The sequence below is a fragment of the Panthera uncia genome (assembly GCF_023721935.1).
Source record: "Panthera uncia isolate 11264 chromosome C1 unlocalized genomic scaffold, Puncia_PCG_1.0 HiC_scaffold_4, whole genome shotgun sequence".
NCBI classification, from domain to species: domain Eukaryota; kingdom Metazoa; phylum Chordata; class Mammalia; order Carnivora; family Felidae; genus Panthera; species Panthera uncia.
Genome location: NW_026057585.1, coordinates 25,030,604 through 25,051,431, shown reverse-complemented (window position 1 = coordinate 25,051,431; position 20,828 = coordinate 25,030,604). Strand labels below are relative to the sequence as shown.

At 38.8% G+C, this 20,828-nt stretch overlaps 1 protein-coding gene across 1 annotated transcript in view; it reads left to right on the top strand.

The window, feature by feature from the left end:
* Positions 1 to 1,583, top strand: part of RWDD3 (RWD domain containing 3) — a 92,249-nt gene extending 90,666 nt beyond the window's left edge. Inside the window, exon 7 of the transcript XR_007454691.1 lies at positions 1,239 to 1,583. The gene's annotated coding sequence lies outside the window, so the exon portion shown is untranslated. The remainder of the gene's footprint in view (positions 1 to 1,238) is intronic.
* Positions 1,584 to 20,828: the final 19,245 nt, after the last annotated feature.

The following is a 20,828-nucleotide window of genomic DNA, read 5'->3' as shown; positions in this document are numbered from 1 at the left end:
AGGCTCCAGGCTCCAAGCTGTCAGCAAAGAGCTTGACGTGGGGCTGGAACTCATGAATCATGAGATTATGATTTGAGCTGAAGTCGGGCTCTTAACCGACTTAGCCACCTAGGCACCCCATCTTTAAATCAATTTAAAAGGGAGCAATTCTAAGTAATAAAATTGGTGAAATCAAAAGTATAATGTGATGTTATATTTAAAAAAAAATAGGTAACAATGAAAATATTTGGCTATGTGGCAACTAAAATTATCCTCCCAGCAGTAAATGTTCTACCATTTGGGAAATACCATTCATTATGGTAAATGGTCTGCTTCTGGCTTATGACTTTGGATATAAACTTAGGGTTTATGCACCAAGAAGAAAAGAAATGGGAAAGCTATTGGACTAGATTGCCAGGAGCCTACAGGTCCCAGTATAAAATTTATTAAAATCCTAGAATTTTTTTCAATATAAATAAAATATATGTGTAATCAACATAAATAAAATATATATGCATATGTATTTTTCATTTTGTACCCTAGTTTGGAGTGATAAAATTATTCCAAGTCTGGGGCACAGAAGATGACGTTGCACCAGAACATCATTTAGGTAATTTGCTTGTTAGTTTCAGCCAGTCATTCCAAGTAGCGGCGCATTGTCCTGAAGGTGGTGTGGTGGCCCTCTCACTGTCCTGTATTTGTTATCCCATAAATAGACAGGGTTTCTGTGATTAAAAAAAAATCATGCTACTTAACAATACTCTGAATCAACCCAGCGCCTTTGTGGTTTCTCAGGAAAAAGATAAAATAAGGTTATGTTATTACTTTATATTTTCCTTTTGCCATAGAATTTCTTTTTCAGTTTCCAGGGCAAATAGAACAAAGGATAGGTTTTTATAATTTGTTTTTTTCCAAGAGTATGTTCTGGTGTCTCATTATTTGGAAGATTGCTATGAAAAGAAGGATCAAAAACATAGAAAAGCATACTTAATTGTGTAATTCATAATAATAGCAATTTTTCCTGTTCATATGTCTTTTTGGATGCATTTTTTTTCCTGAGAAAGACTGAATGGAATAATTTTCTCCTTTTTCTCTCGTTTTTCAAAACTATTGATGCAACACAATGCATGTTCCATAATAATCACGGTTATCATGACTTTGGGGACGCAGGATTTCAAGTGCACATGCTGTACAAAGTATTTTATGAAAATTTTGATTCTCACGTTTGAGGATAATAAAAGGATTCCTTTGCTTCTTAGAAAGAAACCCTGAAAACAAACGAACAGACGGACTCAGTGCACGGACACCTAGCCGAGTCTGCGTCTGGGAAGAATGACATGCCTTCAGCATGAAGTAGCTACAAGAAAAAGACATGTAATTAAGGAGGGGAGAAAATCAGAAACAGGAGCCATTAAAGAGACTGTGATATGAAGAACACATTGTACAGGAGATGTGACCACAGATTTCAGATCTGAGAGCTGAAAGGAAATGAAACTAGTTAAAATTCCACTGCTCATTCACTCCACAAGAGAAATAACATTCCTGTTCGATGCCACTTGCCACTTCTGTTTTAGAAACAATTAAAAGATGCAAATATTTGTGAATTGCTGTGTATGTTGCAATCCTGTTTTGAAAGCAAACAGTGCCCTGTACCTTAGGTTCTCACTGCTGGTTATGTTGGGATTCAGGGGTTAAAGCAAACCCTTCAGAATGAGTTCACCACTGCTACTCAGACAAAGGGACACAACTCTGAGACTGTGTTCTGTTTGCCTGCAAGCTGTTGCCTATGCCAAATGAGCATTTTACAAACCATTCAAATTAAGTTGAAAATTTGTAATTATATTTTCCCTTTTAATTGTAACTTATGCAAATGTTATATTCCAGCTGTAGAAATAATTTTCGCTTCAGACTACAACATCCACATCAAATCTAGCATGTAACACCCCGATACAAGATTCTTCCCAAGCTGTAGTTGCAGATTTAGAAGGCTGGAGTTGGTGCTGTTAGTTATGGCTTCCATTGCTGTTACCCTGCAGTTAAGTATAGATTGCAAAGTGGCAATAGAGAAGAGAGACACCTTTGCTATAATTTGCTGGAGACAATTTATGAATAGAGCACGTAGAAAGAGAATAGAAGGCAAACAAACAAACAAACAGGCACAAAGCCTAAGAAACCTGGATGTTTGGTAAAGTGAATATTGTATCCTTGCTGTAATTGATGAATCTGGCTTGCAGTGCATTAGATACAGGAAGAGGCTGCTTGTGACTCATTTGTTAATTGTCATGCATTTTAAACCATTTAGTGCAAACAGAAATTGAGTATTTTCCATTTTCAATGGAAATTTCACTTGGGGAAATCATGAATACCCTTAAAATTTTTAACCAAGAGTGAAAGAAGCATGGATTGTCTTAAACACACACACACACACACACACACACACACACACACACACACACGATGACACATGTGTGAGAAATAAAAAGGAAAAATCCCCCCAACTGCAGTATATTCTGATTACTGAAGTGCCTTCTTTACATAAATTTGGCAAAGTTTTCATATTCTTGCTAGGCAAACATGCGGGACCTTGATTTACTACAATCCAGTTGACCAAATAATTAGCTTTTTGTGTTGAACTGTTCTGGAAGCAATGGGAGGGATGGAAGAAGAAAGTTTACTTCACATCCTTAAATAATTCACCATCTTGTTGATAAACAAGTCACTATAATAAATGACACTTGGGTGTTTGTAGAACTAGCAGAGAGCTCAACACTTCATGTCTCAGTGGGGCAAATAGATCTAGTGTGGCCTAGGGATTTGTTCAAGGTCACGCCTAATAGTGGTGAAAACATGTTTCTAACTTTGGAGGTCTAACTTCTTTTCCTCCGTTTCTTTCCGTCATTAAGGCATCTGTTAATTGAAATTTGTACAACTAAAGAATCTATTTGCTAAATATGGGTCCTTCCTATACTTGCCCATAAAATGAACTTCAACTCAGTTAGAAATTGTATAGGTTTTAAAATACTTTCACAGGTCCTAGATAGAGATTGGAAGCTTTTGTTGATCTCTAATTAGCTCTGATTAGTTAAGATTGATTTTTAAACTGGGAAAATCCAAGATAAAGATCCCATGGCCCTGAAAAGGATGCTGTAAATCCATAGGCTTTAGGTCAAAGAGCAAATGATTAAAAGTCCAGATTGATTCTTCTGTAAAAGGGCAGCGCAAGGAAATGCTAAAAAAGAATGTCCATGGACGAAAACCCTGGTGGTGTGTGTCATAGCCTGGGAATGCTAATGGCCTAAGCCTCATTTATTACTGCTTTTGGCACAGTCTGTTACATAAGCAGCTCGGACAGTGACTATACTCGTGTAGAGCTTAGGGGCCAATGTCTACAAATACAACTGGTGATAGTAGGGCTGGTGCTTTGCTCTGTGTGCCAGGATTTCCTACAGATAAGTATGGCTATGCTTAGTTCTTTATAAACCTATGCATTCATTTAGCAGTTCATGTATTTACTGATTCATTCATCATGAATTTATGGGGCATTTACTATGTGACAGGCAATATTATGTTTAACAGTGGGAATACAGGTTGGCAAAGTAAAAATTAAGTAATTTATTTAATGAATATCTACTACCTACATGTAAGTTACAGTCTGATGGACCCAGAAGTTCTTCATTTCCAGTCTCAGCTCTCATCCATAATGTCAGCTGTGCTGCCTATGTCCAAAGCCAGGTTAGTGTCCCTAGACCTCTCGGCGTCTCTCATCCAGCCAAACTGAATGTAGACCCAAAGATGGAGCCTCTCCCTCCTGTGTATCTTACCAGAAGGGCAATTTTCAAGCGTAACTCACTGAAGGGATCCAGCCTCTTCTGTAGGATTGTGGGTAAAAGCACGGACTTTGGAGTTAGATTGTACGGCCGGCTCCACTAGTCACAAGATGAATGTCCTTACCACATATTTAGTTTTCTCCTCAGTAAAATGAGTGTACTCTGGAAAGGTTGCGGAGAGGATTAAATTTAAATAAATTAATGCGTGACACTTAATAAGGCCTGACAAATGGTGGCTAACGAGTACCATTTTGCTAAAATTTGTTCTTCTCTCAATACTCATTTCCATTTGCAAATGATGTCTCTTGCCTGCCATGTATTAGCTTCATGTGCTCATGACATTTTGCTGTGTGAGTAGTGACTTAGACATCTGGAGTTTGCAAGAATTTTTCTGGCTCCTTTTGGCTACTTTGATATACTGCTAATTGTTTAATTTTCTAGTGGTCACCTTGAGTGGGGCCACTGAGCTCATCTATGGATACTTTCTAGAGGGCGTCTGGAAGTGCAGCCTTGAAGAAGGCCGACCTATGCTGGCTTCCTTCCACAGGATGACTGTGATTTCTGGTGTGTAAATTGCTTCAGAGTTCCTTGATCTGTTCTTCTCCTCCCCTCCCCCACCTTTGCTTTCTACTTTCTTTCTTTCTTTCTTTGTTTTAATTTTTTAATGTTTATTTTTGAGAGGGAGAGCAAGAGCACGCAAGCAGGGGCAGGGGCAGAGAGACAGGGACAGAGGATCAGAAGCGGACTCTGCACTGACAACAGAGAGCCCAATGTGACACTCGAACTCAGGAACCATGAGATCATGACCTGAGCCAAAATCAAAGTCGGAGGCTTAACCAACTGAGCCATCCAGGTACCCTTCACTTTCTACTTTCATTTCTCTCTCTCTTCCTCCTCTTTCCATCTAGTCTCTGAGACATTTACAAACACACATTAACTCCACAGTTCCTGACTAGGGTATTATCTTTATTAATGTTTGCAATTTGTGTGGATTATAGATCTTTCATGACCTCTGCAATGCCCCAGGATATGCCACTGCCGTTTATGTGTATAGTCTTCTACTTTGATGAAATGCAGATAAATTGAAAAATCTGCCAAGAATCGTTGTCCTCGGGATATTGGGAAACAAGCACTTTCATAGTTAATTGCGTGCGCGTTTTTAATCGTGGTCTAATAAATTGGCTTTTCCTTTTTATGCCTTTAAATTTGCTCTCAGAAATATCTCAGAATATTAACATTTTTGCTTCACATGTGGTCAAATGTTCATCCTCAGAGTGCATGCTGAACTGGGCAGAGCAAACAAAATCAGGCAGAGTAGGCAGAGATTTTTTGTAAGGAGGAAGTAGGAGAAATTCCTTCAAGCCTTGAAATGCTATTAGGCATTGGGGTAAGGAAAATTCACAACATAATATTTTCCCCATCTTGCTAACCTTTTTTTTTTTTTCCCTGAGCAAGAGGTCTCTATCCAGAGTTTCTTAGTCTTTAGGGCACACAAGAATCACTCGGGTGGCTATTAAAATGCTGATTCCCAGGCACCACCATCCAGAGATGGATGTCACCGGATGACTTGGGTCCTGGCATCATTCACTTATCTTTTATTTTTTAAATGTTTATTTCTTTATTTTGAGAGAGAGTGAGAGAAAGTGAGTGGGGGAGGGGCAGAGACAGAGGAAGACGGAGAATCCCAAGCAGGCTCTGCACTGTCAGCACAGAGCCTGACGCGGGGCTTGAACTCATGAACCATGAAATCATGACTTGAGCTGAAACCAAGAAATGCTTCACCAGCTGCCCCTGGTATCCTACATTTAAAACCACAATGATGCACGAGGACTGCTTTACTCTGTCCTTTGTTTTCTACTCTTGGCTCTGCACCTTTTTGCAGGCTTGGCTAAGAAAGCTGGTGCAAGAGGAGGTGCCTGGTAAAACAGATGCAGCCATGTCAGAGCTGTTTATTCAGAGCTCACAGCACTGCCTAATACTCAGTGCCATTGGGTTGTTGCTCAGGGAGACACCTATGATTCCATTAATTATTTAGGGATCCAAAGTAGCCACCATTAATGAATTTGAATGTATTACAATGATCCTAATCAGAGTAACAGATGCAAAATGACAATATGATACACACAATTTTCCCCCAGCGAGTTACACACTATTAAGGTCTGTTGCAGTCAATGAATCCAGATGCTTCCACACTCTTACTGACCATGAAAGATCCTGGTTTCATTACATGAAAGAAAATAAGTTCATCCTGTCATCTTGCAGAGTTAAAGCGGGATCCAATTCAGCAGCTGGTAAGGCATCATAAGTTGGTTTGCAATAATCCTGCTTCCATTTCAGGATTGACTGAGTGGAAGAATTCTATTGCATCTGGGCTTATCATTCCCTTTACATTATTTTTATGCTTTCCCAGATGAGATGGTTTACTCTAGCTAAGAAAGCCTCTGATGGACTAAACAAGTTTTATACACACACTGAGTGAGAAGAAAGTGAACTATTTTTATGAGGGTAAATTCATTAAAATCAGAGTAACAAAACCAAAGTCAACCATGATAAAATGGGAAGCATAAAGCTTCTCAAGAGAAGAGTATATCCCTAATAATGTTGTCAGACTCCTGGTATGCATGAGGCTGCATGACAGCACTTCCCCCCTTCTTGTCTTAGGGATCATACAAAAGGAAAAGAAAGAAAAAAAAACAGAAAAGGAAGAGCCCCTGTCATTTTCAACCAGGAGACAAATATAAACCACAGACTCGGCAACACCTATTAGAGCTGCCAGGAGAAGCTGACACTGTGTAGTAGCTGTAGAGGAGGAAACAAAAAGAAGCAGCCCAGATGGTGAGACATCCCGGGGATGGTGGAACATAGGGGGTGCCAGCAAAAAGTACTCTTCCTGAAGGGGCAGGGCTCACTTGAAGTGCTAATGTTAACAAAATTGCACAGGAATTCAGGTTAGCAGGGCTGGTGTGGGAGTGCTCCTCTCCCGCTTTGAGAAATACAGTAAAGGGCTTAATAAAGAATCTGAAGATGAGCTGTATTGGCAGGGAACAGCCTAATTCTAGGGCAGCAGTGAAGGAGAATGGAGCCTGGAAGGCTACCCTGGCCCCTCCCTAGTAAAAGAACTTCTTGAAAATGGCTGATTTGGGAAATTGTAACTCATTCACTGATGAAAAGTTGTGTTTTTTTTTAATGCATTGCTAGAAAGATCCTGTGATGAAAAAACGTGGGAAAAAGCAACAAAACTAACCAGCAGATGGAGAACACTCCTAAGTAGATAAAAATCTTGTCCTCACAATTTTCTATGAATTAAAATAAAAATATACTCAATGAAGCAATTACCTTGATGAATGAAGACCACAAAGCAGAAATAGAAGAACACAGAAGAGAGGTGGGAGTCAAAGGAAAATATGAAAGATATACTGAAATGCAGAATAAGTTTGCTGAGTCCTCATGGGGAATAACTGACAAATTATTTTATTTAAAGCTGAGAGATAAAGTAATAAAAGTGAAAAGTTTATTTATCAGTACAAAGATAACAGAAAATTAATAATATACCAGTGGGTGATGAAGGGGAGAGAGAAATGAGTAGGAAAAAGAAAGAGAGGGAGAGTAAGAAAACAGCACAGGTGACTTTGCTGCACAGTATCTGGGGCCTCATCTGAATGGCTGGGGGTTAGACATATCTGGGAGATTCTTCACTCACATGGTTGGTGCATGGGCTGAGACGACTAAAGCCTGGGTTCAGCTGGAAATCAACCAGAGCCCCAAAGTGTGATATCTCCATATTGTCTGGGCTTCCTCACGGCATGGTGCCTTCAGGATCACCAGACTTCTTACATTGGCAATCTAAGAGCAAGTGTTCCCAGAAAAAAAGGAGAAAGCTGCATGGCCCTTTATGAAGTAGCCCTAGAGTCATGTAGCATCACTTCTGCTGTGGTCTACTGGCTGAAGTACCAGTCCACACAGACTCAAGGCAGGAAGCAGAGACACCCCACTTCTCTAGAGGAAGGAGTGTCAAAGAATTTGTGCCCATGTTTCAAATCTACCACAGTGTTAAAGGATTCAAATTTTAGTCTAATAGAGTCGTTATAAATATTTATCCCAATAATATACGGATAGATGAATATTTTCTTAATGTGATAAAATGTATTTGGCTCAATGGAAATGCCAGAATCAAGTTGACTGGCAAAAAGAGTGGCATTCCTTTTAAAGACAAGTAAAAGTTAAGGATGTCTGCTATTGCTAATATTACCTAACATTGCTTGAGAAGTACTAGCCAAAGCAGGTACCTGAAAAGAAGGAAATAAAAACACCATTATTTGTAGATAATATGTAATCTTTTACCTGAAATTCTCAAGAGAATTAGTTGAAAAAAATGTTACAAATAGAGAATTTGGTAATTAGTGGGAACAAAATTAGTACAAAAAAATTGATAGCTTTCATATACGAACAGAAGATAGGATGGGGAAAAATACCCTAGATATAGTAGTGATTCATAATATTAAAAACCTAAGAATACATGTTTAAATGACCTATTTAAACAACAGTAAGAATAACAACAAACTTTAAAACACTCCCTAGGAACACAAAAGAATTCTACTGGCAAACCTTGAACAAATCAATAGAAATGCTTAACATCATAAAGATGTCATTTTTTTTCTGAGCTAATTCTAATGAAAATAAGAATTTGGTTTTTTGAAACTAGATAGTTCAATTACAAAATTTACACTGAAAATTAAGAATAGCCAACAAAATGCTGAGAAGGAAGGGTATGGTGGTGGACCTGGTGGGAGGGAAATGAGACAGGTAATACCATATATCAAATCATATTTTAAAGCTTAAGTAGATGAAACCATGTGCCAGGTAAATGAATAGAAACAGATTAATGAAACAAAGTAGAGAATCTAGAAGTAGTCAAATATACACAAAAATAGACCTCAATATATATTGGAATTTAGTACATGGTGAAAGTAGATTATTCAAAAATTAGTGTTGGGCCAACTCTATAAACATCTGAAAAAAAAAGATCTTCTCAACCATTATGGTAGAATATATTCCAAATGGATCAAAGATTTAAGTTAAGGAACAAAGCCTTGACAGTACTGGGAGAAAACATGGAGGCGAAGGAAATTCCCTTAAGTCCTTAGAGTGGGAAATCTTTCTGACAATAATGTAAAATCTGAAAGAAGAGCATGATAAATACAACTACACTAAAAACAAAACAAAACAAAAAAACACTTTTGCACGTAGAAAACACCATAATCAAAGTCAAAAGACAATATAAATTGCAAACATTTTCAACTTCTTTTTTTTTTTAATTTATTTTCAGAGAAAGAGAGAGAGAGAGAAAGAGAGGGAGTGGGGGAGAGACAGAGAGAGGGAGACAGAATCTCAAGCAGGCTCCACACTGTCAGCGCAGAGCATGACCGGAGGCTCGATCTCAGGAACTGTGAGATCATGACCTGAGGTGAAATCAAGAGTCAGAGTTTTAACTGACTGAGCCACTCAGGCGTCCCCAAAATTTTCAACTTCTAAAGGGTTAATCACTCTAATATATACGGGTAAGAAATGGATAAGAAACAGGCCAATAATATAGCAGAAAATGGAAAAAAAGATACATGTAGATTACAGAAAAAGAAATCCCAGTGGCTTTTCAATGTATAAAAAAAATCCTAGACTTCATGCACAGAAAAATGCAAATTAAGTCTGCTCTGAGATGACATATTTTAACCTACAGACTGGCAAAAATCCATATGTTTGATGACACACAGTGTTGAGGAAGTTGTAGGGAATCTCATCGATTGCTGGTGGAAGATGAATACAAACATTGTAACTTGTATTTGATTCTCATCTCAATGGCTAGGAAAAGAAGAAAATAAACTATATACCTTCCTCTTGATTTTTTTAGTATTTTAAAGGCGGTAGAATTCCAAAGTTTGTATTAGCTCTTCTGTATGATGATGAATTGCTAACTTACTCATTGTACCAGAGTGGATGAAAGCCCTAGATAGTGGAGTAAATATTACCCTCGCAAATTACTTAACTACTCTGACCTCAGTGTTCTCATTCAGGAAATGGAAGTGGTAACTACTTCATAAATTTGTATTGACAATCAGCAAGAGTTTTGACACATGATAAGGATGAAATAAATGCTAGCTAATAATAATATTACTTCAAACTATATCTTCATAAAAGAGTGGAGTTTTTTGGAGGGAGGAGGGCAAGGTTGGAAACCTTACCAAAAATACTACTTAGAAAATTCTCTCATCAATATGGATGAGTCTTTTTTTAAAGTTATTATGTGAAAAAATTTTATGTGAAGTAATGGGTACATTTCAAGGGCAATGGCAGAAAAAAAATGGAGTGATAAAAATACTCCTTTATCCCTCCTTAGCTGCTATTCTACCAATGGGGTTAGGTTGGGGTTGGGTAGACTAGAGGAAATGGATACTTTTCCTTTAGTTATTCTTTCTCTCTACCTTTTTCAGTCTATCCTCTTCTCTCTTTCCACTTGGTCAAAAAAAATCATAATGTTCATGTCTTCCTTACCTTGGACAACATCTTCCTTTGGTTTCGTTGTCTCATGGAACTTTCTCTCTGACCTCACTAGCAAATTTTTGGTGGAGGATGCTACCTTTGCTGCCACAGGACCATCCCCTTACTTCTTGCTGCCTGGGTTCGAGCTCCTCTTTTCACACTCCCACTGCATCTGTTGACTCTAAGGATACAACCACTCAATGACCAAGTCAAAAATTCTTGGGGGTGGTCTTCTTCCTGGACTGTACCTGCATTTAACAGTTGATTATCTTTCTTTTGGTGCACACTTCATTCTCCTACTTCTCCCACTCTTCTGCCCATTTATTTACTGTCTTTCTCTGACTTTGCTTTCTTTTCATACCTTACTCATCAGTATATGCACATCCCAAAGTTTACTCTATCTTTCTGTTCTTTTTCACCATTTTCTCCCTTGGAGATTTTATGCAGTCTCACAATTTCAACTCCTGGAACACTATAAACTATTCTGTGCAAAGAATCAGGCTCTCTCTTTAAGACTATAAACCTTCTGGGGGGTGGCTCAGTTGTTTAAGCGTCCAACTTCAGCTCAGGTCATGATCTCACAGTGTGTGAGTTTGAGCCTTTCATCGGGCTCTCTGCTGACAGTGCAGAGCCTACTTCAGATTTTCTGTTCCCCTGTCTCTGCCCCTACCCACTTGTGTGCTCTCTCTCTCAAAAATAAATAAATTTATAAAAAACAAAATAAAACAAAAAGTATAAACCTTCCAAGTTAGGGGCAGGGAGAAGAACTCTAAAGGGTGACTTTCTTTTGAGGCAGGGTAGCTATATACATATTCCTGACACTTGTTCCTCTTTCCCCATTTTTCTTCTCTTAAGGTTTCTCTAAATGTTTTCTTCTTTAGTTGTGTCTTTACCTGGGTTTTTCCACAATAGGGAGAATTTTCAAGAAAAGATATTTGGAAAATTCCAAAAAGAAAAAAAAAATGAAAAGAAAAATAGAGAGGGAATAGAGAAGGGTGGATTTGTGAGATATTTATTGGAGGCAGGGCTGTGATTGATTTGCTATGCCAGTGAAGGTGAAGGAGGAGTTGAAGGTGACTCCAAGGTGACTCATTTGGGCAACTAAGTGAATAGTAGTGATATTAATCAAAATGGAAGCACAGTCAAAGGAACTCACTTTGTAGGGAGGATAATGAGTTTGATTTAGGACATCGTGAGTTTATTTATTTAAAAAATTTTTTTAATGTTTTATTTATTTTTGACAGAGAGAGAGACAGAGCATGAGTGGGGGAGGGGCAGAGAGAGAGGGAGACACAGAATCCGAAGCAGGCTCCAGGCTCTGAGCTGTCAGCACAGAGCCCGAAGCGGGGCTCGAACTCACAGACCGCGAGATCATGACCTGAGCCAAAGTCGGATGCTCAACCGACTGAGCCACCCAGGAGCCCCAGGACATCGTGAGTTTAAGCTACCAGTAGGCGCTTTGGAAATATGAGTATAGGGGTGATATTATTAAAATGTGTTTTATAATTTTCTTCCTCCCTGGGAGTAGAAGATCTCATTCATCCTCATAGCTTCACCTGTTGTCTACATGACTGTGATTCCTATGGCGGTCATCAGTGTTGGTCATCCAATATTTTGGGTTTCTGCTTCCCAGATATATGGCAGGATGTACTTGCTGACCTTTTGAAATTAGCTGTGATGACAGGGCTTTGTTTGCTAATAAAATGCAAGAAGTGACATGTGTAACTTCAGTGTGGAAGCTTGAAACCCAATACCTTATTGTCCACATTTCCTCCTCAGTCACAATGGGATTGTGAAAGTCCTTTTTTAGGCATAGCCTCCTTCAGCTAAAGGCCCTGGTGAGTATGACACAGAGCACCTGGGCATGTCATGATTTTGAGAAGCAAAACCTTTGTGATTTTAAGCTAGGTGTTTGTTACCACACCATAACCTCCTATTCCAATGAATATAATTCCTAAATCTTTATCTCCACCCCCCTCCTCTACTGAGTGATCATAAATCCACGAATTTTTCAGAGCAGACCTCATTTTGGGTAATTTTATCCTTTCAAAAAGGGTCAATTACTAAATGTAAAAGTAGATTTGACTTGCTTTTTATATACCTTTATAAGATCTTAGAACAATGGCTTTAAAACTCTTTCAACCATGATATATAGTAAGAAATAATTTTACATTGGGACCTAGTAGGCACATCAATCAGAAATAAAAACTTCATGAAATAATACTTAGTGTGAAGCATGATAGTTTATTCTATTTTATTTCACTTAAAAACACTTATTGCAAACCCCTAAGTAGATGTTATGACCCAGTAATGGGTCTTAACCTATAGTTTGCAAAACCCCAACTTAGGATGTGAGCTTTGGGGTTGGAGTGTCTAAGTTCAGTCCTGGCTCCTCCATTTACTACTACTGTTGTGTAATATTCAGTAAGATGTATGTTACCAGTGAGGGGCACCTGGGTGGCTTACTCGGTTGAGCTCCTGACTGTTGATTTTGGCTCTGGTCATGATCCCAGGGATGTGGGATTGAGCCCTGCATCAGGCTCCACGCTGAGTGTGGAGCATGCTTAAGATTCTGTCTCCCTCTGCCCCATCTCCTGCTCTTCTCTCTCTCTCTCAAAAAAAAAAAAAAAAAAGGAAAAAAAAATGGATAACCAGTGAGTCTGTTATGTCTTCTATAAAATGAGATACTAATTTCTACCTAATTACTTATTTTGTAATTAAATTGGATTAAATGAGAACACATACAAATATATAAGCATTTGAATAGATATACAAATATACAAGTAAAATTATGTATATGTGTGTATATATATAAATTTAAATTGCTGGCATATTTCCTGAAACATTTCAAGTGATCATAAGACCCAAACCTTATTTTTGGTTGAGAAGATAAGTCCTGGCAAGACTAACAGATCTGATGATCCAGCTTTTCAGGACTGTGGTGGGACAGACATATCCGTTGCTGACATATCAAACCTCCCTGGTCTACCTGTTCCCACGGCCATTGACCTCCCCCATATATGCTCAGTTAACACATTCCTTCTATGCAAGTTCAGCTCGTGCCAGCTCCCTATGGATGTGAGGCTTGTATACAGGGATCCCATGCATGTTGGGGACCAGAGTTTGCAGTGCCTGAGGATACTCTGCTCTTATGACCATATCATGTTGTTTTCTCAGCCTTCTTCCTGCCAGTCTCAGTGACTTTGTTAAAAAGAACACCTCCCTGGGGCACCTGGATGGCTCAGTCGGTTAAGCACCCGACTCCGGCTCAGGTCATGATCTCATGTTTTGTGGGTTCAAGCCCTACATCCGGCTCTGTGCTGACAGCTCAGAGCCTGGAGCCTTCTTCAGATTCTGTCTCTTTCTCTCTCTCTCTCTCTCTACCCCTCCTCTGTTCGCACTCTGTCTCACTCTCTCTCTCTCAAAAATAAATAAGCACTAAAAAAAAAAAAAAAAAAAAAAAAAAAAAGAACACCTCCTTGCCTCAGGACCTAGCTCAAATTATTAACCTGTATGAACCATGTGCTCATCTTTCTTGATGGTCTGGTGGCCTTATCTCCCCACATGATTATCAGCTCATAGAAGTTGCTCAGTAGGTGTTTACTGATGAGGTCTTCCTGTAATTGTCTTTACCTCCTTTTTGTTTTCCTAGACAATGCCTATTAATCTTTCAGTTCTCTGCTTAAAAACCACTTCCTCTGTGTGCTCCTATCTTGAGCTCCTAAGATCCCCCTTCATTTTCTTATCTTTTAATACTTTCCAAGCAATTATGAAATTCCTTGTTTAATTGTCTCTTTCCTGCTGGAGTATGTTTTGAGAAGGTAAGGGCTATTGTGATTGGTTGTAACCTAGGACCAGTCACAGTACTTTTTACTAAAGAACATTTTGGTGTAGATCATTCTAGACCAAGTGTCACATACTTGAATGTTTGTATAGGTGCGACAGCTCATATACGTGAGTCAAGTCAGCAGGTGGGATTTGAGGAAAGTGGAGATTGGGGGCCTCTTTACATCAGCCTAAAGGGGCAGCTACTAATTTACATCAACAGAACATTACACAAAAGGAAGTAGCCTCTCATTGCTAAAAGTTCTGATTTTTTTCTTAAATTTGAAATATCCTTGGGTTTTAAATGTTGGCAGCTAATGTTATTTTTAAATTTTTTTAAGTTTATTTTTATTTGTTTTGAGAGAAAGAGACAGAGAGCAAACAGGGGAGGGGCAGAGAGAGAGGGAGACAGAATCCCACGCAGGCTTCCACCATCAGCACAAAGTCTGACGCAGGGCTGAACTCACAAATGCCAGATCATGACCTGAGCCGAAGTTAAGAGTCGTATGCTTAGCTGGCTGAGACACCCAGGTGCCCCTAATGTTTTTTTTAACTAAAAATAAATCCCTATAGAGTACTAGATAACAATCTTTACATTAGATATATGGAATATATGCATATATTTATAAATATGTATTTATAACCTGATTTTTTAACCTGATTTGTGAGCATCTTTGTTAGTTTTACCTATAATTTTCAGTTCCCTTATTTGTCAGGTGGGGATAATAAGGTATTATTTCATAGGATTGTGTGAAGATTAAAGGAAATCGTGCGTGCAAAGCCCAGCGAGCAAAGCTAGGCCCACTGTAGGTGATCCACGAATGGGGTCCCTCTTCCTTCTCTTGTTGAGTCTTCATGTTAGAGAATCAGCAGCTCGAGAAGTGGCTAAAGAGAGTGTGCTCCCTAGAATGCTCTGTAAGGTTTTCATAGATATTGTGGTGGAGGGGCTTCTATTGGCAAATAAACTCGGAGATTGTGACCTAAGCCAATTTAAGCATATATCTTTACAACTTCTTAGAAACTTCAATATGCTAATGTGCCTCGTGACCCTTCAAAAAGAGAATAGAGATGCAATATTCCTGAAATTTAATTGACCTGAATGAGTGTCTTATGAAGCACACTTTGTAAAAAGCTGAATCCCAATGCCTGAATCCACTGAAGTCTGACTTCAAAGTTTCTTTGGACACGGTGGTCAGAGCCCAGAACACAAGCTTCCACCATGTGGGCCTGTGTTGCCCAGCTGCCTACCTTGCTAGCCTGCATGGGGTTGGCACTAGTAATCCTACAGAGTAAGAAATCCAGGGCCCCCAAACAACTTCATTGATCCTGCAATGCTTTTGTAGCAAAGCCATAAACAAATGTGCCCACTGAACAGCAGTAAGTTGATGCTGGCTAACGAAGCCACCCCTCTTGCTAGCATTGATTTTTATCTTTAACTAGCTATTCTCCCAGAAGAACCAAAGGAGGCGATTTTATTTCTGTTGATTCCATTCTTAAGATCGTTATGTTGATTATGTGTATTCTCTTTTTTCGTGTAGATGTTTGAAATTTCCCTAGGAAACATTTTCTTCTGCCTAAGATTGCATAGAGCATCATTTTAACACGTAGTAAATGTTGCTGAGTAGAAAAATGCATGCATTACCACGTATTTTTGCAAAGTAAGAGGTTTATATCTTTGTAATTATTTTCAATGTGTGTTTATTGATTTTTATAATACAGGGATATTAACTTGAAAGGGAACAAATTACATACAACAAATTAAGCACTTGCATGGATTAGAAAATCGAGGTAGTGCACTCAAGGCATGACTAATACGAAGAGTGTTGCACGATAGAAGAACCGCGTGGTTTTACATCACATCTGGGAGAATTTCATCCAGCCACTTGTCTGAAAGGATCTTTAACTGAAATGCAGGTGCAGGATGGCATGCATTTATAGAATTGTAGTATTTGAGAACTGGAAGAGAACCGTAGCTAGGGAAACTGAGGACAAGATGAGTTAAGAACCATACACAAGGTCACAGAATATTGTTGGCATGGCCAGAACGAGAACCTAGGTTCGTGGACACTGACCCTGTGCCAACTTCCCAGCCACTCATAGTGTCTCCCTATAACCATTTATCAGCTCTGTGTCCTTGGGCAAGTAACTCTTTCCTCATTCATAAAATAAGAACAATACCTAGGTGATGGAATAATGTACATGGACATGGCATTAGTTTAGTACATTCACAACAAGTAACGTTTCATTCATTTCTTTGAGATGTGTATACTGAGTCTCTACTAAGTTTCAGGCATTAGATTCTCAGAGAACAGATTTTTCCTTCCAGTACAGATACTTACTATGAGTTTTAACATAATTTATATGGCATATTTTTAAGTGTGTAGGCATAATACCTTACATTTGAATGGGAAAAAAAAACCTACAAAGAGGGTACATTTAATAAAGCAAAAACTCTAGAATCCAAGCACTTGTAATATGAATCTAGAACTCATTAGACTAAAGTTGCTATATAAACTACCTTATTAATATCATTAACCTTACCATCTTCTCATGTCTTTTTAAAAAGGGCAGTGATGGGTGATTCTCACCCTCTTAAATAATGGATCAAAAGTTCCAGGAAGGTGGAAGTGCAGGGGGGCTTTCAAATGATTTGGGTATCTCCTGTGTGTCCTATATCCAGGAGTTTCCCTTCAACTTGTTTTCTTCCCAGTTCAGTGATCTTGTTTGATTTATACTTGAGGTTTTTGGGAAAGAGGATTTCAAAATGGGAGACAAAAATTCATCAGAATCCTGGAAAGATTCAGTTCATGGTGCCCATGCCCTGGGTCTGCTTCTTTGGAGAGGTTGGAGTTGAACTTTGTAGAAATAGAAGACATGGTGAGCAGTGATCATGTAGGTCATGTAGCATTTGTTGAACAGTGCTGGGCACTTCCACCAAAGATAACCTTAGATCCGCTGGTTTTTTAGAAGTTGAAGGTGGGGTTGGAAGGAGTAGGGTGTAGAAACAGTAACAGATTTGAACATCCTCTTCATCAGGACCTGATATATATGACATATCTTGGCTAACTCTGGGCAGGGGAACTTCTGCTCACAACTATAAGAGATTGGAATTTCCTTACAGTTTCAGACTGAGAACTGGGGGATTCCGAGCAGATGACATCTACTCTTTAGGGGAAAGTCATCTCTAGATATCTCTGGTTGATTTCATTTTGGTTGATTGTTCTTCTTGGTTTCTAAATGCCACAGAAATACTGTTGGCTCTAGAACACTTTTTTTTTAAGTTGTTTGGAGCAAGTGCCAACTTTTCTAATAAGGTAGACAGATTTATTCTTCAATTCATATTTGGCAACCCTGGTATTGCAATAAAGTTTTCCACTTTCATAGATAATCAGTAATTATACATTGGTACTTGCTATCATCTGATTCTTGGCTTTATCTGCCTCTGTTTCATTAAATTTGAAAATACATTTTTCTGAATGTTATTATATTGCCCCAAATCTTACATATTATGTTGGTAAATGGGATGTCATCTATGGGATAGTCTTCAATTTACCGATTATTTCTTCCCTATAAATTTATTTATTTATTTATTAAATGCTTATTTGGAACTCTGAAAGCACTTTGCCCACATAAATATGGTGAGTTTTCCATACAACTCTTTTCATCTGTAATGCAGCTGAAATACCGTACATTTATATTGAAAAGTAGAGAAGAAAACAATTACTAAAATAGCAAATAAGACTAAAAATATAAAGATTGAAAGATAAATAAACCAATATTTATTTATATTAATTGCTACATATTGGGGAAAATGATTTTAAGTAGCAAAGAATTTTTAAACCTTTAGAAGAACACCTGAAAGGGGTTTTCAGGATCATTAAAAGGGTTTATTATATGGGCTCTTTAATATGTCAGCTTTTGTTTTTTGATCCTTTTATATGAGGGTACTAGCAGCATTATTCTTACATAGCCTCAGCTATGACCAGGTCAACTCTTTGGCTTTATATATAAATTTAAGAGATGAGGTATGATAGGTATCAGTAAAAGAATTCCTGTTAAGCCCTGAAGGTCCTGAAGAGGATGTACATCAAGAATTGGAAATAGGGCTGCTATGGACTCAATGTGTCCCCTGCCTTCCCCCGCCCCATTTGTATGTTGAAGCCCTAACCTCCAATATGATGGTATTTAGAGATAGGGCCTTTGGGCAATACTTAGGTTTAGATGAGTTCATGAGGCTTTACTGTGATATTCATATTTGGAATTTGAAGGTTTACGTTTTGTTTTTTATAAAAGTAAACCTATGGCTTTTCAATGTCTCTACTTTTTACATTAGAACACTATGAAATAGTTTTCAAGACCTCATAATAGGGCACTGTGTGATGTGCAGTTCTTTTGTTTAATGGTATTTTCTAAGCTTTGGTTCCTCTCCCTGAGTAATTTTCATATTTGGTGCTTAAATGAGGCATCACAGATTCTTGTGTGATTGTCTAATAAACTAGCCTTATTTAATTAATTTAATAAACTAGCTATTTGTACTACAAGGAGAAAAGTCAAAGCCATGAAATATTCATCGATGTCACATGTGAATATGTTGAATCCAGGGCAAGATGTTGCTGAAATATATCCTTCCCACACCTCCCTCCCAATTTTGAAGGGGAGTGGATGTGGATGGGTTTTCAGAATTTTTTCTCAACATTTTATAGATGTTTCCAAATGTCTTTTGGTGCTATAACACATGAATGCTTTTTTCCATTTGTCTCCTGAGGTTCTTTTAAGGATCAAGTGAGATACTGCTCATGTAAGCACCTTGTAAATGGTCAAGTTCTATGCATGTGTTAATTCTTCTCTGCCTTGCGACTTAGATACAATGGCTGTACTCAAACAAATGCACTGAGGGCAACTTCCAGGACCATGAGCTATAGCTCGGCACTCTTTCCTGCTACACTCCTGGGCTTACTTCTTAGTGAATGCTAAATGCATGTGGCAGGATCCTGACCCCAAATCATTACAATGGATAGACTGTGCGCGCGGAGCTTAAACTATACGTGTGCTTGCTGCAACATGATGGATATAACTGCTTGCTGAGAATTTGATTTATTTTCCAATAGTTTAGCATCCCTCTGCTTTTATCTGATATGACTATTTTACAAGCGTGTGTACCAAGCATGGCTTCAAAATTGCAGGTTATGAAATACAGAAAATGGAACAATTGCTGTGCATAGCAGAAATCTTCCTGTTCAGTCTGTGTGCTGTATATTTTAAAGTAAGATGGACTGCTGAATGGTGATGGGGGCTTTCCTTGGGCTTCATCATTTTTCCCCCTATAGGTAAAAGGAAATGCAAGACTTTCTTCTTCATTTTCAACTTCATATTGTTAGTTGGTTTTTCACAGGTTGGTTTGTGATGATGGGTTTTTGCCTTATCATCTGTTGGCATAATAAAAATGACATGATGATGGGGAAGAGAGCAGTTCCCTTTTAGGATGGAACAGAGCAGCTGATACTAGCAATGAAAACGTAGCAGGCTGATAGGGATGCCTCCCCCTTCCCATTTCACCGCAACCCAAATCTCTATTTTTTAATAATACACTTGCTTGCCGAGAAATGCCCATCAGAAATGCACTGCTATTATGTATATGCATATGTTTGTGTGTAGAATAGGCTAGCTAGTTGGCAGTCTGTGTAGCTGATGGACCAGAATAGGGACATAGTGTCTACTAGGACAGCTTGCTTCATTGGAAGCTGTATTTATTTCAGGGTTCTTCCCTCAAATATCCCTTCTTTCCCCCCTGGTCAAAATTGACTCTGAGTTGTGAGTAATTGGCGTCTAAGAACAGAGCAAATCGAGTGCTCATTTCGACTCTGATAATACCTCTACTCTGCTGGAGGTTTCCTTTAGGTCACCTGGGCGGAAGGGATTGCCGGGCAGTGTGGGACTGTGATTGGCATCATTTGGAGCAGACTTAGGCAGAAGCCAAGCGTGACAGACCTGGGAGCTTGTGCTGGTGTGGCAGGGGGAAGGTATATTAATGGACAGTGCAGAGGCTGTACCTCTCTGATGAAGTGTGTACCTGCTCATTGGATGTATCCGGGATGTCGGTCATCTGGGACCTGGCCTGAGTCTTCACCTATGCATTACAATGCCTGCCGAAAATGCAGATTCAGACCTTATGAATAAATACCCCACTTCCAGGTTAGGCAGCATCCTGTCAACTTACGTCCCATCTGTGCCTTGGCACTCCTGAGTTTTTCCATTTTGAAGACACTGCATTTGCATCTCCTTCCGTTGCTTCACTGTCATCTTGGATGATTGATTGCTTGATTATTTTAAGTAAGTTAAGGTTATCTAGAATTTAGCGGTTATTTGGGAGGAGCAGATGGTTTCCCATTTCTTTTTGATAATAGCTCCTTAAGTGGCTTTTCATATAAAATACATGCCCAAACTTTATTGAGCATTTACTATGTTTCAGACACCGTGCTGGGCTGAGCATTGTACGTGGTCCTCCTAACACTCTTATAAAGTAGATGCGATAATTACATCCATTTACAGAAAGGAAACTAAGCTGTAGAGAGGTTCAGTGACTTGTCTAAAGTCACACGACTGTGAATGGTAGAGAGGGATTTAAATCCAAGCATTTCGATCTTGGGGTCTGGGCTCTTAAGC